At 47.1% G+C, this 17,362-nt stretch overlaps 1 protein-coding gene across 4 annotated transcripts in view; it reads left to right on the forward strand.

The window, feature by feature from the left end:
* Positions 1 to 553: 553 nt before the first annotated feature.
* Positions 554 to 17,362, forward strand: part of PDZD2 (PDZ domain containing 2) — a 527,012-nt gene continuing 510,203 nt past the window's right edge. For all 4 annotated transcript variants that reach the window (XM_016191465.2, XM_060191196.1, XM_060191199.1 and 1 more), the window contains exon 1: positions 554 to 821. The gene's annotated coding sequence lies outside the window, so the exon portion shown is untranslated. The remainder of the gene's footprint in view (positions 822 to 17,362) is intronic.

Below are 17,362 nucleotides of genomic sequence, written 5' to 3' on the forward strand. Positions count from 1 at the left end.
CCTAGATTTGGGGATACTAAGCAGCTCTAGAGGTTCCCCCCTGAAATTCTGCAAAGGACATTAAATTCATGTTCGTATCCCGGTGGCTTCTGGATGAGTGGTTCGCCCTTTCCCCATCTCCTTTGCCTCTTGGCGCCACCCCCTAGACCTCCCCTCATCACATTTTATAAAGTATTTGACATTGCCGAAAATACTGCGGGAAGTGTTCTCAAAGGCAACTTCAAGTTCCCCCAGCTAGCTCTCTCCCACCTAGATGGCGCCCCAAGCACCACCATCTGCAGCTTCCGATGGAGCTGCCACCTCCTCTCCCAGAACCCTTTTCTCCCAGGATCCCCGGGTTTCTGGAGTCAGCACGCCAGGGCTCGGGGTTCTCCCCAGGGACGCCCCGCAGGAGGTTCGCCTGGCTCGGGAGATCTCCGCCCACCCAGTCATCCCTGGAGGGGAATCCCCGCCCCCAGAGCCTGTCAGTCCTGGCCGCTGGTGCCCGCCCCTCCCCGCCCCGGGAGGGAGGGGATCACCGCCCATCCTGGAGGCTCCGCGGAGCGCGGCGCGGCGGGCGGAGCGAGCTGGACTGACTCCTCGCGCCTCGGGTGCGGGCTGGCAGCGGGCCCCCAGAAGCGGGGCGGCGGCGGCTGCGGCAGCGGCTGCAGGGACCCGCCACGCCGGGGGTCGAGCCTCGGGCTCCGGGGGCTGAGGGCGGGCGGCGGCGCAGCTCTGGGCAGGCGCGGCGGCAGCTCCGCGGTGGTGGCGGCTACGGAGCGGAGACCAGGCGGGCGGCGCGGGGACCCGAGCGCCAGGAACCTTCGCCCGGCTACGCGCAGGTGAGGCCGCCGGGACTTGGGGTTCTGGGGTAAGCTGGAAGCGGCGGGCAGGGAAGGGTGGCGACCCCGAGACCGCGTGCGCCCAGGAAAGTTTAGTGACAATTCCGGCTGTGGGTATCCCAGCCCGGGAGAGGGGGCGCGCGGAACGCGGCTTCCAGATTGGGAGATGTGGGGGTACGCAAAGTCGCCTCGCTTCAGACCAGGGGGCCAGGAGATCGCGGGACACCCTGAGACACCCCGAGATGTATCTCTGGGTGCCCTCAGGACAGGCCTTGGATACCCCTGCCCGGCGCCTCTCGGGGTCCCCCATCTTTGCACCATCGCCAGTCCCCTCCTCCCTGGAGGAGGTGCTCAGGTGCTCTGGCCTCAGGCGCTGTCTGGGGATCCTCTCCCAGCGCTTCTCCAAACTCACCCGCTCCTTGACCCGGGGGGACTCGCACTGGGCCAGTGGGTCGAGGTATGCGGAGAGCCGGGGCATCTTTTGGGTCACGGGGGGCGGCACCGGGGAGGTTGGGGACACCGCGATAGAGAAATCCCACTGACTCTCTGAAGTGGAGTTTGCCAGAGGCCTGTCCTCTGCAGCCCCCTTGATAAGGGACTGACTCTAGAGTGTGAAAAGATCAGGTCTGGCTGGTCGCAGTGGCTGGAATGGCAGGCATGAGGGCATTCCAGAGCTCCCGCGGGGCGCTCGGGGAAGATTTAGGGGCTGCGATGGGGTGGTAAGAGCTGCCCGTGATACCCGCACTGCCTGGGCCTCAGCCAGTATAGTGTCTTGGGCAGGTTAGCATTTGGGAAAGCGACCGTCTGAATCTGTTTTCATATAAGCACCCTTGGGTCTTCAGTGCTGGGTCTCCTATTCTCATCCTGCTCTGAACTTGGGGCTCTTGGAACCTCGTGATTCCGCCAGGCCAGCTGTTCTTGGTGGGTGGGGGTTAAGTGGGTACAGCTTGGCAGGTGGTGTGTGTGTGTGTGTGTGTGTGTGTGTGTGTGTAGCAGAATAGAATGTCTTGGAACACACCTCTGTCTGTAGGTGGTTCTTCTAGCTCCTTTGACTTCCTTTTCCATTAGGACAGGCTAAGAGCTGCTGCTCTGCTCATTGCCACTGAGTGGTGTGTGTTTGTGTGTGTGTGTGTGTTGGTGGAGGGGCAGGCAGGTGTTGAGAGAGGAAGGATCAGAACCTTGCAACGTCTAGAAATGCACTTCCTTTGGTATTTCCCATGTTAAAGGAATGTGAGGTAGTAGTAGTTAATCAACACAGTTTGATTAAAAATTTAATAAATGCACGTCCCTGAACATAATGAATGTGTTTCTGGATGAAAAAAAATTGAATTAACTTTTAATCTGTCGCTGGAATTGACTTTGCTTGCACTTAAGGCCGTTTGCTATTTAAGGAAGCTTGAGATCCTTTCTCTAGTAATTTCAACCCATTTTTTCCTTTTTTCTTTATTTTTATTTGGTGATTAATGTTTTATAGTCGACAGTAAATACAATAGTTTGTACATGTGTAACATTTCCCAGTTTTCCACATAACAGTACAACCCTCACTAGGTCCTCTGTCATCATGTTCCAGGACCTGAACCCTCCCACCTAACCACCCCAAGAGTCTTTTACTTTAGTGCAGTACGCTCAACCCATTTGTTTTTGGAACACCTGTGTTTTGCTGTGCACCAGGGTTGAGGGGGTTCAGGGACATCAAGAGAGAGAGAGGGGTCCCCTTTTGCGCTGTGGGCTATGATCTCTCAGGAGAAATAAGATTTGTAGTTTTGAGAGTTCTGATGCCAGCCAGTACCTGTGTGACATGCAAGAACACTCTACCTGGGTCTGTGAAATAGCTCACTTGGATTGAACGTTGCTTTGCCATGTGTGTGACCCAGCTTCCAGCCCAGTTCCCACTGCATTGAAGGAAGCTTGGGTGCTGTAGTCACTTTCATTCTCTTTCTCTCTCTGATATTTGTCTCTTTAAAACTAACAAACAACAAAAACACTCTAGTGGGTGAGGAAATGAGGGGATGAAAAAATGAATAGGGTGGTCCAAATAGTCATTTTGAGATTACAAAGGAGAAATAACTCACTTTGTGACCATATGCAGTGCTGGGGGTCAAACCTGGGGACCCCAGGTTTGTAGAAAGCATGCACTCTGACAAATGGGCCTGCTCCCCAGGTGCGAAAACTTACTTTTGACTGATCAAACCTGATGGTTCCATGGAGGAGAACTTGTGCAGAGAAGGGGTGTGTGGGAATATGGACCTGAGTTAGGATGAGACTAGGGATTCAATGGAAGAAGAGGCTGAGCTGAGTAGGGACTTAGTTCTGAAGGAGTGTGTGTGTGTGTGTGTGTGTGTGTCGATGCCTGTGTATTCTGAGTGAGGGTATGCCTTGCTTAACTATATGCTAGAGAGTGACTGATCTGACCTCTTAAAGAGAGAACCGTGGTTTGGGGAGAAGTGACGGGGAGGGACCTAGTGTGTTTACTGTAACAAGATGGGGGTTTGGGAGGTTGGAGCTGGGGTGTCAGAAGGTTTGGGAGAGTCATCAGACATAAACTTGAAGTACTGACACCTGTTGGATTTAGGCTGAAGCATTAACTAAGATCACCTGCCAGTTAGCAGCACGAAAGTGTGGTTGACTGTAGTAGTGTGCTTGTAGGTGTTTGTTTCTGTCACCAGAAATATTGCTGGGGGTCTGTGCCTGCATGACTAATCCACTGCTCCCAGCAACACCCCCCCACCTCTCTCTCTCTCTCATTCTCTTTCTCTCCCTTCTTTCTGATGGGATAGAAAGAAATTGAGAGGTGAGGAGGAGAGGGAGAGAGAATGGGAGACACCTGCAGCACTGATTTTACTCATGAAGCTTCCTCCCCTGCAGGTGGGGACTGGGGGTTTGAACCTAGGTCCTTGCACATCATAATGTGTAACCTCTACTGGGTATGCCAATGCCTGGCTCCAGGTGTTTGTAGTTTTAACATTCAACAAGCCAGGAACCCCGAGAAATCAGGTGTCTTTTCACTCCTCCCACTGCTTATCAGTCACAGGATCTATTGATTACTTCAAAACATATCAGTGGCTCCTGGGACTTGTTTATCCTGGGTGATAAATACCAAATCCTCTGGACTTACTCAAAGCTCTTTTCTGCTGTCTTCCCACCACCATCTTACACCCTCCCCCTACCTACATAGTCTCTCTCTCTATTACACACACACACACCACTTTGTAGGCCTCTACAGTGCTGTTTCTCTGGGGAAGTCATGGGAGGGTTGAGGTTCTGGAATGTTCTTTCTTATCTGGTTCTCTCAGTAAACTGCTTCTTACTTTATTTAAAGATCTGCTGTCATGGATCCTTCCTGCCTCTCCCCACAGAGATGCTGAACATCCTCTCTGCAGAGTCCATTGGCCTGTCAACCACAGTGCACCAGGCATGTTTCTTTCAGACCTTACCTCATTCATGCCCAGATAAGGCCTAGACCTTCTTCCTTAGGTTACACATGGGAAGAGACTGAGGGACCATTTTAGACCACCCCCACTCCTCCTGCCCCCCCAAATTGTACTGCTGGGTGAGACGAGAACACAGAATGACAGGACACTCCCCCCCCTCCAATGGACCTAAGTCTTGTGGGTCTGGGTGATTCACATAGTAGGGGAGAGGGATGTCTCTGCTGGTTCCTCTGACAGCTTCAGCCATTAGGAAAAACACCCAAAATGGATGAACCCATAGAATGTTGGGATGGCCTTGGTAATTCACGGCAAGAAGGATGAGGGAGAGAGAGATTACCAAGATAGTGGGTGTGAGGAATTTAGACCAAGGATCTGGAGTGTGCCAGATAAAAGTAGCCAGGGGGCTGGGGGAAGTAACAGAGCAATTATGCAAAAGACTTTCTTGTCTAAGTTGCCAAGGTCCCAGGTTCAATACTTGGTATTAACATAAAAGCCAGAGCTGAGTAGTGCTCTGACTAAAACAACAAACAAAAATCCAGGAACTTGGTAGGGAGTGAAGCGGCTAAAGCAGTGGACTCCTGGGCATAAGGTTCCGAGTTCAGCCTCTGGAAGTAAATAAGTAGACTAAAAAGCTTCCAAAGGAGGGGATGAAACACGTAACTCTGGTGGTGGGAAATGTGTGGATTTTCACCTCTCTTATTCTATGGTTTTGTTGATGTTTTCTATTTTTTATTTTATAAGTAAATAAAATAAAAAACAAATCAGAGACTGGCAAAGAAAAAAAGTTTATTTGCCTAGAGTGTTTGTTTGCCACACATGTGGCCTAGATCTGAGGCTGGCCTCCACTACATTGGAGGAAGTGTCACTGTCGTGCTCTCTTTCCCTCTATCTCTGTCTCTATCTTAAAAAGTTGGCCAGAGTTGCAATACCCCAGCGATGACAAACAAGAGCAATAGAGTCAGAAATATCTATCAGTAGCTGAGTGGCATTTTTATATACATTTTTGGAATCCTTGGCACCAAAAAGTAAAACATATAAATAAGTAAATAAATAGTTATGGGGAAAACTGAGAACTGTTACACATGTACAAACTACTGTACTTTACTGTTGACTATAAACCATTAATCTACCCAATAAAGAAAATAACATATAAATAAATAAAATAGTAATGGGCGAGCACTTTGAAATGGTGGGAAGGTTTGCTTAGGGGAGGCTCCTAGTTCCTCCTTCCAGGTATGTTTGGTAAACAGAAGAGGACTGTCAGAGAATGGAGACAAGATCAGGAGCCTTTGAGAAGGAGAGAGGCTGGAGCTGAGCAAAAGCAGGTGCAGGGAAAGAAACACACTGATACCTTCCCTGGAAAGTGGGAGGGAAGCAGAGGACAGAGGAGGCTGGAGAGAGAGCCTATAGGGATGCTGGAGGAGTGCACTGACAGCTGAGAGAGCACTGTCCAAGGCTGGGGGTTTGGAAGGACAGGGAGAGGTGCCTCCACCAAGGTCCGGGGGCGGGAGCTCACTCCTGGCACCAGCTGGGGCAGCCCAAAGGATAAGAAGGTTTCCTGTACGGGAGTGGTTGGAGTGCTGGCAGTTTTGAAAACTTCTCACTGGCTGGATCCACGGGCATTTTACAGTCTCAGTCTAATTGTGGGCACAGCTGGCACAGTTACCACTTCATAGGGTCATCCTTAGGAGGAATGAAAAGAAACACTGACCTATGTCTGCAGAGCCCCCGATGACTGCATCTGGTATGTAGTGGGTCCTTCTGGTAAGTGTGTTGAGAGCAGAATGAGCCACCCACCCAAGGGCATCAAATGTGCAAGGCAGGACTCTAGTGGACCCACCTTGCCCAGCTTTGGATGAAAAGCTTTAGATAGGTTGGAACACCCCTACCTGCTGCTCCACTTTATGGAATCTTTCAGGAATTGTGCCTCTTGCTTGTTTGTTAGTATTGGTGGGGCCTTACTGCTTAGGGCTGACTTCTTCAGAAAAACAGAAAGAGACAGAGAGGGAGAGACATCACAGTACTGTAGCCCCCCCCCCCCCCCAGTGCCATAATACTCCTGTATGGCATATCCAGTATACCAGGGACTTGAACCTGCACAACAAAAGAGTCACCCTCCCAGGTGAGCTATCACCAACCAGGGTATCTGCATCTTCTCTGTTGGCACATATGTATTTCATGTCTCTCTTTTAGACAGAAGGCAGACAGTGGACGGTTTCCCTCTCCTCTGTGGTTGGGAGACGGTGTGGTGTATGATACACTTAGACTTGCGAATTCCTGCATTTAAGGGAGCTGAGGCTCAGAAGAGCAGAGGACTTGTCTCTTTACAGTATAACTGGAACTAGAATCACAGTCTGTAGTTGCCTGAGCTGAAGAACTAAGGTCTGTGCTCCCCACTGAAACCTTTAATGACTGGCTCTGTGACTGTACTTAGAATGACTATGTAAATGCCATCATTTCACAGCAAAGGGGAAGAAGAGGAGTATTTAAGTTGTTACCAAACACTCATAGATATGTGCCACTTTAAATGTTATTTAAGTCAAATGTGCAAGTGTTTTTGTTCACAGTACTGCTCAGCTCTGGTTTATAGTGATTCAGGGGATTAAGAGCCTCAGGCATAAAAATCTCTTATACTATCATTATGCTATCTCCCCAATCCCAAAATTTTCTTTTTAAGTAACTTGTATATTTTTTTCTCCAGTTATTATTATTTTTTAACCATAACTCTATTCTGCTCTGGCTTATGGTGGTATGGGGAATTGAACCTGGGGCTTTGAAGCCTCAGGCATGAGAGAGACGTCTCTTTGCATAACCATTATGCTATTTCCCTTACCTTCTCTAGTTATTCTTGATCACTTTTTTCTTTTTTTTTAACCTGGATGCTCTATGGCTAGAATTCTTTAGCCTTTGGATTTAGAGATGAAGTTGCATATAAAATGACAGGTGCTGAAGTCTTTTTTTCCCCTTCCTTTTTTCTATCAGAGTCTTGCTCAATTCTGGTTTATGGGAGTGTGGGGGGATTAAACCTGGGCTTTTGGAGCCTCAGGCATGAGAGTCTCTTTGCACATGCTTGAGTAATTTAAGTATTTTGTAATAATTTGTAAATTCTTGATTTCCTAGTATCCATATGTTAGGAATGGGAAACGATGGGATTGGGAGAGTTCCTTTCTTCAGGGCTCTGCAGTGCAGGGCTGAGGCGGGATTTGAAGCCAGGTGAGCCGACCAATTCAGATAGGAATTGCCTGTGATCTAAAAGAGCTCTGCATTCTATTTACAAATGTGTTTGAGAAAACACTGGGCACATTTATGGTTTGAGAACTCAATAGTTGAAGAGGTCCTTTGTGGTCTGATAAGGCTGCCTGCCTGAGAGCTGCTTTGTTAAGGCACTAAGTATGAGGAGAAGACACATTAGTCTTTGAAGGCTCTCCAGCTCCAGGAAGAGCTGGCTCTGACTGGGGCTTCTCCCTTGTGCCAATAGCATCTTATGCCTCCCTACACCACCACCCCTGGCCTCATTCTTGGTGGGGCTTCTTGGGCTCAGTCCCTGTGTGTACCTACTGGAGTACATTTGAGTGAAGAGCGAGTACGTTAACTGGTGGAAAATCAGAAACTTAAGAATTAACTCTCTCTGCAACAATCTAATGAACCCAGCTTGAATTTCACATCTGGCTGAGGAAGTTATTCTTAGGTTATTTCTTGTTAGGTTTCAAAGTGTTTCGAGGGCTCATCAAGCATCAAAGCACATAATGAGGAGGTTTGGGAGAAAACAGGATTTGGGGAACCCACTTTCCTGCAGAGAGGATTCATTTTGCACACTCAGTGGTTGCAAGCTTAGATGAAATAAAAACAGGGAGAGTTGGCTGTGTGTGTGTGTGTATGTGGAGGTGGGGGGAGGGGAATTTTTGTTGTCTGTGGCAACCCAAAATGCCTAGCAATGGCATGAAGGTAAAAAAAAGTGACAAACGCAAAGATTTGCTAGTCCTTAGAAGACCATGGTCCAGGAGTCTAAGTGCAAATGGTAGAGTGCCCATATGATTGTGTACAAGGACCCAGGTTCAAGGCTCTAGTCCCTACCTTCAGGAGGAAAGCTTCATGAGTGGTGATGCACAGTTACAGGTGTCTCTCTTTCTCCCCCCTATTTTTCTCTATCTCTATCACAAAGAAATAGTTGGGGCCAGATGGTGGTACATCCAGTAGAGCACACATGCTACTATGTGCAAAGACCCAGGTTAAAACTCCTGATCCCCACCTCCAGGGGGGAAGCTTCACAAGCAGTGAAGAGGTGCTAAAGATGTCTTATCTCCTTCTTACCTCTCAAATTTTCTCTGTCCTTTCAAAACAAAAAGAAAATGAGAGAGAGAGTAAGAAAGAGAGAGTAAGAGAGAGAGAAAGAGATCACCATGGTAGATTTATTGTACAGACACTGAGCCCCAACAATAACCCTGGTGGCGAATTAATAAAATAAAAATAGAAGGGGCTGGGTGGTGGTGCACCTGGTTAAGTGCAAGCATTACAGTGTGCAAGGACCCAGGTTTGAGCACCTGGTCCCCACCTGCAGGGGGAAAGCTTTGTGAGTGGTAAAGCAGGACTGCAGGTGTCTCTCTGTTTCTGTCTCCTCTCTATCTCCCCCTCCCATCTCAATTTCTGACTGTCTCTATACAGTAAATAAAGATTTTTAGAAAAGGAAAGGAAGGAAGAAAAAAAAAATAAAGGATCACAGTCCAAATCCTTGCCTTCAAGTCAAAGTAAATGTGACTCTTTCCAGAAGCCATCGATAGTGCTTTTGCAGCCTCCAAAGAGGGGCTGTGGTGGTTATTGGGTCCTTAACAGAATGAGGTCACAGACCAGGTCCTCTGAGGCTTTGTTGAGGGAGTAGAAAGGGATTGGAACAGAGCCACCGGCAGCCTGGGCACACTTCTCACCTCTAGTACTTGGCTTTGTGCACACTAGACTTGAACTCTGCCACCTCAACTGAATCGTCCCAGTTACAACACAGGTGCTCTGTTGTCCTGGCCTCCAAAGAGCAATCATGCTGCTCTGCTAAAAATAAAGACTCGCTGATACAATGCAGAAAAGATCCTACCACGAGCAGGGCTGTGCTCAGAGCTGCGGAAAGCCCGAGTCAGCTCCCAGGCTGAACCCTGCCCGCTGTGGGAAGACAAGCTGTGCAGGGGGCAGTGGGGAGGAGAGGCGTATTTTGAAATCGTGCTGTGTTCAGCAGTGGCGTGGAGGTGGCTGGGCGGCCCCTCAGGAGGCCTCTGGGCAGCCAGAGGAAGGTGGTATAAGGAGAGAGGGTGTCTGGGAGAAGTGATAGCCTGGGTACAGTCACTCCTAAAGAGATCTTGGGCTCATGGCCAGATGGTGATGCACTGGGTAGAGCATGCATGTTACCATGCACAAGGACCCAGGTTCAAGCCTCTGGCTCCCAGCTGTAGAGTGAAGGAAAGCTTTATGAGTGGTGAAGTAGTGCTGCAGGTGTCTATCTTCCCCTTTCCACTTGATTTCTCTGTCTCTCACAAATAAATTAATAAAATATTAGAGAGAGAGAGAGAGGGAGAGAGAGAGAGAGAGAGAATGAGAATGGACCCACTAGGGGGTGGATAGAATGAACACTAACCGGCGTGGGCGGTAATGCAGAGGGTTAAGCCCACAAAGGTTTGGCGCAAAGCTCAAGGACTAGCCCCAGGATCCCGGTTCGAGTCTCTGGCTCCCCACCTTTAGGGGAGTCACTTCACAAGCAGTGAAGCAGATCTGCAGGTGTCTGTCTTTCTCTCCCCCTTTCTGTCTTCCCCTACTCTCTCCATTTCTCTCTGTCCTATCCAATAACAATGACAGCAATAACAACATTAACAACAACAACGATAGACAAAGGCGGGGAGAGATAGCCTTCAGGAGCAGTGGATTCATAGTGCCAGCACTGAATCCCAGCAATTATCCTGGAGGCAAATTAAAAAAAAAAAAAAAAAGAACACTAACTTTTGGACCCCTTCTCCTAAAAGCCAGTACTTTGAGGATGACTGTCTAATATTAGCCTACATGTCTTGAGGTGCTACAGTAACCCCAAATATTCCTAGAGACTGGGTGATGGCGCACCCAGTAGAGCACACACATTACCATGTGCAGAGACCTGGTCCCTGCCTTTGGGAGGGAAGCTTCAAGAGCTGTGAAACAGCACTGCAAGAGTCTCTTTTCCTCCTCTGTTTCCCCCTCACCTCTCAATTTCTCTCTGTCTCTATCAAAAAAGAAAGGGGGGGATGGAAAAAATTGCCACTGGGGAGAAGTGTGTAGGTATTGAGCCCTGCAAGGTGTTAACCTGGTGGCAAGAAAAATCTCCTAAACAGAGCCCAAAGGCTTTTTCTGGAAAGCAGAAAGGCCATCACGTATCAGGGAAGCCAGAATATCTTAGCTTGTTGCATATATGTTTAAACATCCAGGAAAGTCCTTGAACACTTAAAGAATATAATTTGAACACAACTCAGTGGCACTGCTTATGTTTACACATGGGTAAGTAAATTTAACTGTGAAGTCTTTTCATGTGCTGGAAGCTTTATTTTTTCATCTCTGGGGCTCCACTATTCTTAGTTGACTTTGTTCAGAGAGAGAAAGAAGGAGAGACACACACACACACAAACACAGACAGACTGACACACCATGGCATTGAGGCTTTCTTCAATGTGGTGGTGGTTGGGCCTGAACCTGGCTCACACATATGGCAAAGCAAAACATTATCCAAGTGAGCTGTTTTGCCAGTCTTTTTTCCATGTTGCTCAAATGTCCTTTGCTGTCGCTCAAGAGATGAGAATGCAGTCAAGTTTAAGAAAGCAAGAGTTCAGAAGACTCTGTACATTTGTTTGTCTTGGCCACTGGAAACAGATTTCAGTGATGGTTTAGCTGGGTCCCTCCCCCTCACTCTTTCTCTTTTGGCACAATGTATTTTATAAGGATTTGGGTAAATCTGGAGCATGCAGTATTGGCCTCTTGGTGAAGAAAATGAATTTGCAAGGCTGAGGTAGCCATGCAAATATTATTACAGAACCACTCAGCAGAGAAAGTTGGCATCGAGTTCCCTCCACCACTTCCCACTGTCCACTTTCTACCCTTGCCCCGCCCTGGTCACTGGTATTCCCAGTATCATTAAGCAGAAAGAAGAGACAGCTGTCCCCAGAAAATGTGTTCAGAGTAGCCTCATCAGCAGGGATACTCAGGAGACTGTCAGCGTGATGTAAGGAAGGTGCCAGAGAGAATTCATTGCATTAACTCCTCTCTGGATTCCCTACTCATCTTCCAAAACCTGAGCAGATGTAAGGTTCATTGATCTCATTATTGGCAATTACTGCAGAGCTGCATTCAGCAGTGTGGGGACACCTAGTAGAAGCACGGGACACGTGTGCCTCCTCCCCACCTTCTCCTTCCTCACCTGCTCAGCTTCTGGGCACTATCTTTATCTTGAGGACGCTGAGTCTGCTTTTCCTCATGCTCTTCAGGACCCAGTACTTAGGGGCAAAATGAGCCCAGTTTCACTGTTCCCTACTTGGGAGGCACTCTTCTAGATATTTGACACATATCAGCTCTTGCAGTCCTTCTAACCAGCCAGTGACAAAACTGTTTTCTAGGCTTGCTGTACAATTGGCCACACACTTCATGGCTTAGTCAGGAAATGTATTCTCTCATAGTTCTTAGAGACCAAAAGTCTGAAGTCAAGGTATTGGCAGGACAGCACTACCTCCAGAAACCTGGAGAGAAACCGTCTTTGTCTTGTCTATGTCCTGGTAGCTGTTGGCGTTCCTGGGGCTATTTCTTTTGCAGCTCTGCCTTGTAGTCACAGCTCCTTCTCATCAGTGTGCTTCTGCCTTTATTATGTCTGTATGTCTCCCATTTGGTGTGTCACTTACAAGGGCACTTGTCATGGGATTTAGAGCCATTTTAACCCAACTTGACCCGATCTCCAGACCCTTCATTTAATGACATCTACAAAGACCATTTTTTGCCAAGTGAAGTCCTATTCACAGTCACTAAGACATAAACACATCTTTTGGGGGCTCTATCATTCAACTCAATGCAGGTGGAGAAATGGTGGCACAGTGTGCTAGCAAATTCTCCAAGACTGCAGCAATCGGTGGGGCTAGTGTTTTAATACAACACCCTGGCTCTAAAGCTTATGTTCTCAACTACTGTCTACTGCTTCTCAATATATGTCATGATTGCTTTCAGCATTCTTGGATGGCATGTTGGTGGGTACCTAGATGGATAAAAAGATGAACATTCTTCATCCTTCTGTTTTCTTCACTCCCATTGTAATTGTGTCATGATGTTGTCCCAGGAAACACCTTAAGTTCTCTCTTGGAGCTTTTGTCTCTTCCAGAGAGCTCTCATCAGCATCAAAGCATTGCTGTCATCAACTTGCTATTGCTTCTGAGATTTAATTCTCTAACCATGACCTCTTCATTGAGTTCCATACCCGAGCCCCATGACCAAATTGATACATTCTTGTCAGTGTGTAATAGACATCTCAGAGCTAATCTGATCAACATGGAACTCTTGATATTTTTCCTTCAGACTAGTTCTTTTCCTTCCCCTCCTTTCTCAGTGAATGACACCACCTTCCACATAAAGGCAGAGAGAGAGAGAGAGAGAGAGAGAGGCAGGAAAACAGGGAGGGAGGGGGAAAGAGAGACACCACAGCACCAAAGCTTCCTTCAATGCAGCAGGGACCAGACTCAAACCTGGGTTGTGTACATGACAAAGTGATACACTATCCTACTGAGCAGTTTTGCTGGGTCCACAACCTGTATTTATTTTTTCACTCTTTCTCTCTTCCTTTCTTTTCAATCTGTAATCTATCTATTTTGCCTCCAGGTTCAGGGTTATCGCTGGGGCTTGGTGCCCTCACTATGAGTCCACTGCTCCTGGAGGCCATTTTTCCATTTTATTGGCTAAGACAGAGGGATTTGAGAGACTAGAGGAGACAGAGAGGGAGGGAGACAGCCCTACTTCCCCATCTGTGAAGCTACCCTCCTGCAGATGGGGAGCCGGAGCTTGAACCAGGATCCTTGCATGGGTCCTTGTGCTTTATACTATGTGTGATTAACCGGATGTGCCACCACCCAGCCCCCTCAACCTGTATTCGTAACCAGTATTCCATCCAGAGTGTCTGACAAGCAGAAACTTCTCCCTAAAGTCTCCCCTAGGCTCTGAATGTTCGAATTTATTTTCCTGCGCATAAACCTAGGACACAGATTATTAAAACAAAGGAAAGAAACCCCAAATGTACTATTTCTTTGAAAAGTTGGTCCAGGAGTTTAAGCTTGAGAAGATAAGTTCATTTCTACTTCTCCTTCTACTGCTGCTGCTATTGCTTCTCTCTCTTTGTTTTCTTCTTTTTCTCTTCACTTGGGGGTTTAGACTCAAGATTCCTCCCCCCCCCCCACTTCTTTATTTTTTGTATGGCACCAAATCCTTGGCCCATTTTTTCATTCTTTATTCCTTTGAAAGAGAAAAGGGGTGGAGGAAGAGCATGTGTGGGGAAGAAGAGACAGAGAAAGGGGAGACTACCATCACACCGCTCCTCCATTCTTGGAGTTCCATCTGGTTCCATCCATGGTGCCCCCATGTGGTGTCTGGACTCAAGCCCAGGGCATCACATACAGCAAGGTATGAGTTCTACCAGGTGAGCTGTCACCCGGGCATAAGGGTCATCTGGCTGCGACATCTGTCACCCCATTGATCGCCAGCATTGATTTGGCTGATCTGGCTGGCTAGGTGAGTGTTACCCTCTTCCCTCAATGCTCCATGCGTGTCCCTCTGAAAGCTGTGCACTGGGTCAAAGAGGACGTTCTACCTGGTCCAGGGTATAAGAGTAGCTGCACTCCCCTGCTAGAACCTCCAAACAAGCTCTCAAGGTAAGCTATCACCTGACCCCTCTAGATTCCTTCTGATTCATCTGAAGGCATGTTAATTTAAAATCTTTTTCTTGAATTTGTAAAGAAAGACAAATGTCCAGGTTATGTAATCTTATGCAAAGCTGGGTCTTTTCTGCCTCCTCAGTTGATAGAACCTCAAGGTCAGAGTATGGATCCCTGGGGCCAGGCAGTGGTTCATCTGGTAGAGCACACATGTTACCAGGCACAAAGACCCTGGTTCAAATCCCTGATCTCCACCTGCATGGAAGAAACTCTACAAGTGGTGAAGCAGTGCTGCAGGTGTCTCTCCCTCTCATCTCCCCCTTCCCTCTCCATTTCTTTCTCATCTAAAATAAATGAAACATTTTTTAAAGAGTTAAAGAATATAGATCTCATTTTTATATGTGGACATTTTTTATATGTGGATTTTTTATATGGACCCCCTCCACTGGGTCTTGCTAGTCAAAAGCACACCATGTCTCTTGTCACTACTTTTGGACCAAATGACAGGTTCTTGGCAGATGTGGAGTTCAAAGGAACATCTTGCTGACTGGGGAGAGTGAGTAAGCAGCTATTTGTTTCTTTCCGTGTTGTTGGGCCTTCCTTTAAAAATGAATTTATTGAGAATTCCTTCAGCTTCCCAATATGTAGTCATCAGACCAAAGCTACTGTCTCAGGCAATAGTAATTGTAAGATGGCCAACAAATGTGGGTTGGACTTTTACTTCTAGAAAGGACTTTCATGATTGATGGGGAGAGCATGTGGCAAATGGAGCACACCTCTGGCCACAGACTTTGCCATGTGCTTTGCCTCAGCTGCCATGAGTGGAGTTTGCTATGGTAACCAGAACTTTGCCCCGAGGGTTGTACATGTAAAGTGTCACTCATTTGTAGGCTCCTCTATTTTTAGCATAAGCCACAGCAACACTGCACATTGTTCCTTCTCACAGTAGAGCCCAGGCTGAATTGCATGTGCTGTTCAGATGAGGGCTGCCATCCCCCACAAGAGTTCTCCTTTGCTGAACCCAGAAGGACTTCTGAATTTCCACTGGTCAAAATCCATGATGGGAGATGGTTGGGCTTCTCCTTCCTTTCCTTTCTTTCTTCCTTCCTTTCTCCCTTTCTTTCTTCCTTTCTTTCTCCCTTCCTTCATTCCTTCCTTCCTTCCTTCCTTTCTCTCTCTTTTTATTGAGAGATTAATGGTTTACAGTACAGTTGTTAGTACTTGGGTACAACTTCTCATCTCACATAAGATAGGTGTCTGCAAGACATTCTCACTTCCAAATTAGGTCCATCATCATTGTACCAGGACCTGAAAGCCACCCCCATCCCCTTTCCTACCCTCCTTCTGCAGACTTTTTTGCTTCAGTGCAATACACTAACCAGTCCAAGTTCTACTTTGTGTTTCCCCTTTCTGTTCTTGTTTCTTAAGTTCTACCCAGTGAATGAAATCATCCCATATTCCTCCTCCTCTTTCTGGCTTATCTCACTTAACATGATTCCCTCAAGCTTCCTCCAAGATCAGCCAGAAATAGAGAGGGAGAGAGACAGAGAGACACCTGCAGCCCTGCTTCACCACTCGTGAAGATTTTCCCCTGCAGGTGGGGACTGGGGGCTCGAACCTGGGTCCTTGTGTACTGTAACATGTGCGCTCAACCAGGTGCACCATCACCCAGCCCTGAATTCATCATTCTTAATATCACAACTTTCTAAGCCACTCATCGATTGTTAGATACTTAGGTTGTTTCCAAGTTTTGGCTATTAGAAATTGTGCTGCTATGATCATAGGTCCACAGAACTCTTTTGGATGGGTGTATTTGTTTCCTTAGGATATATTCCCAAGAGAGGAATTGTTGGGTCATAGGGTAGGTCCATTTCTAGCCTTCTGAGAGTTCTCCAGACTGCTCTCCAAAGGGGTTGGACTAATTTACTCCTTTTTAAGCTTTACTCAACCATTAGAAAGATTTCTGGAAAAAAATGAAGGGACTCACTCATCTGGTATTCATATTTCTTAATTTATCTCTGTCTCTATAAAAAAGAAATTAGAAAGGGCCACTAGGAGCAGTGGATTCATACTTTAGGCACTGAACCTAATAAAATCCCTAGTGGCAGGGAAAAAAAAAGAATATGATCTCCATGGCTTAGGAGATAGTATTAGGAAGTAGTATGATTATACAAAAGACTTTAGGTGTATTGCACCAAAGTAAAAGACTCTGGGGTGAGTGTGTGTGGAAGGAGAGTACAGTTCCAAAAAGGATGGCAGAGGACCTAGTGGGGGTTGTATTGTTATGTGGAAAACTGAGAAATGCACAAACTGTTGTATTTATTGTCAAATGTAAAACAATCCCCCAATAAAGAAATTTTTTTAATTTTTATTTATTTATTTATTTTTTATTTAAGAAAGTATTAATTAACAAAACCATAGGGTAGGAGGGGTACAATTTCACACAGTTCCCACCACCCATTCTCCATATCCCAGCCCCTCCCCTGATAGCTTTCCCATTCTCTATCCCTCTGGGAGCATGGACCCAGGGTCCTTGTGGGTTGCAGAAGGTAGAAGGTCTGGCTTCTGTAATTGCTTCCCCGCTGAACATGGGCGTTGACTTGTCAGTCCATACTCCCAGTCTGCCTCTCTCTTTCCCTAGTAGGGTGGGTCTCTGGGGAAGCGGAGCTCCAGGACATATTGGTGGGGTCTTCAGTCTAGGGAAGCCTGGCCGGCATCCTGATGACATCTGGAACCTGGTGACTGAAAAGAGAGTTAACATATGAAGCCAAACAAGTTGTTGAGCAATCATGGACCCAAAGCTTGGAATAGTGGAGAGGAAGTGTTAGGGGGATACTCACTGCAAACTCTAGTGTACTTCTGCTTTCATGTATATATTTTGCAGTAGTTTACGGATACGTGTGAACATATGCTCTCTCTCACAGAAACTGGTGTATATCTAGGTTTTGGGACTTTGTTAGAAAGTGAACCACCTGAGATGGAATTAGAGTATGCTATGAAAGGAAAGGTCTCACCCGAGTAATGAAGCTGAAGGGTTGTCATTCCACACGTGTAGTCTCTGGACACAGTCTGAAGTGAAGCATGTTGAGGTGGCAATCTTTGTGTTAGTTAGGTTGTGATCGGCAGATGCAATGCTATTTGATATGGATTGGGAGAGGCATACGGGAAAGTGGGCCCTATCCAATGGTTCTAGGACTGGGGGAAGTAG

Source organism: Erinaceus europaeus, chromosome 5, assembly GCF_950295315.1.
Source record: "Erinaceus europaeus chromosome 5, mEriEur2.1, whole genome shotgun sequence".
NCBI classification, from domain to species: Eukaryota; Metazoa; Chordata; class Mammalia; order Eulipotyphla; family Erinaceidae; genus Erinaceus; species Erinaceus europaeus.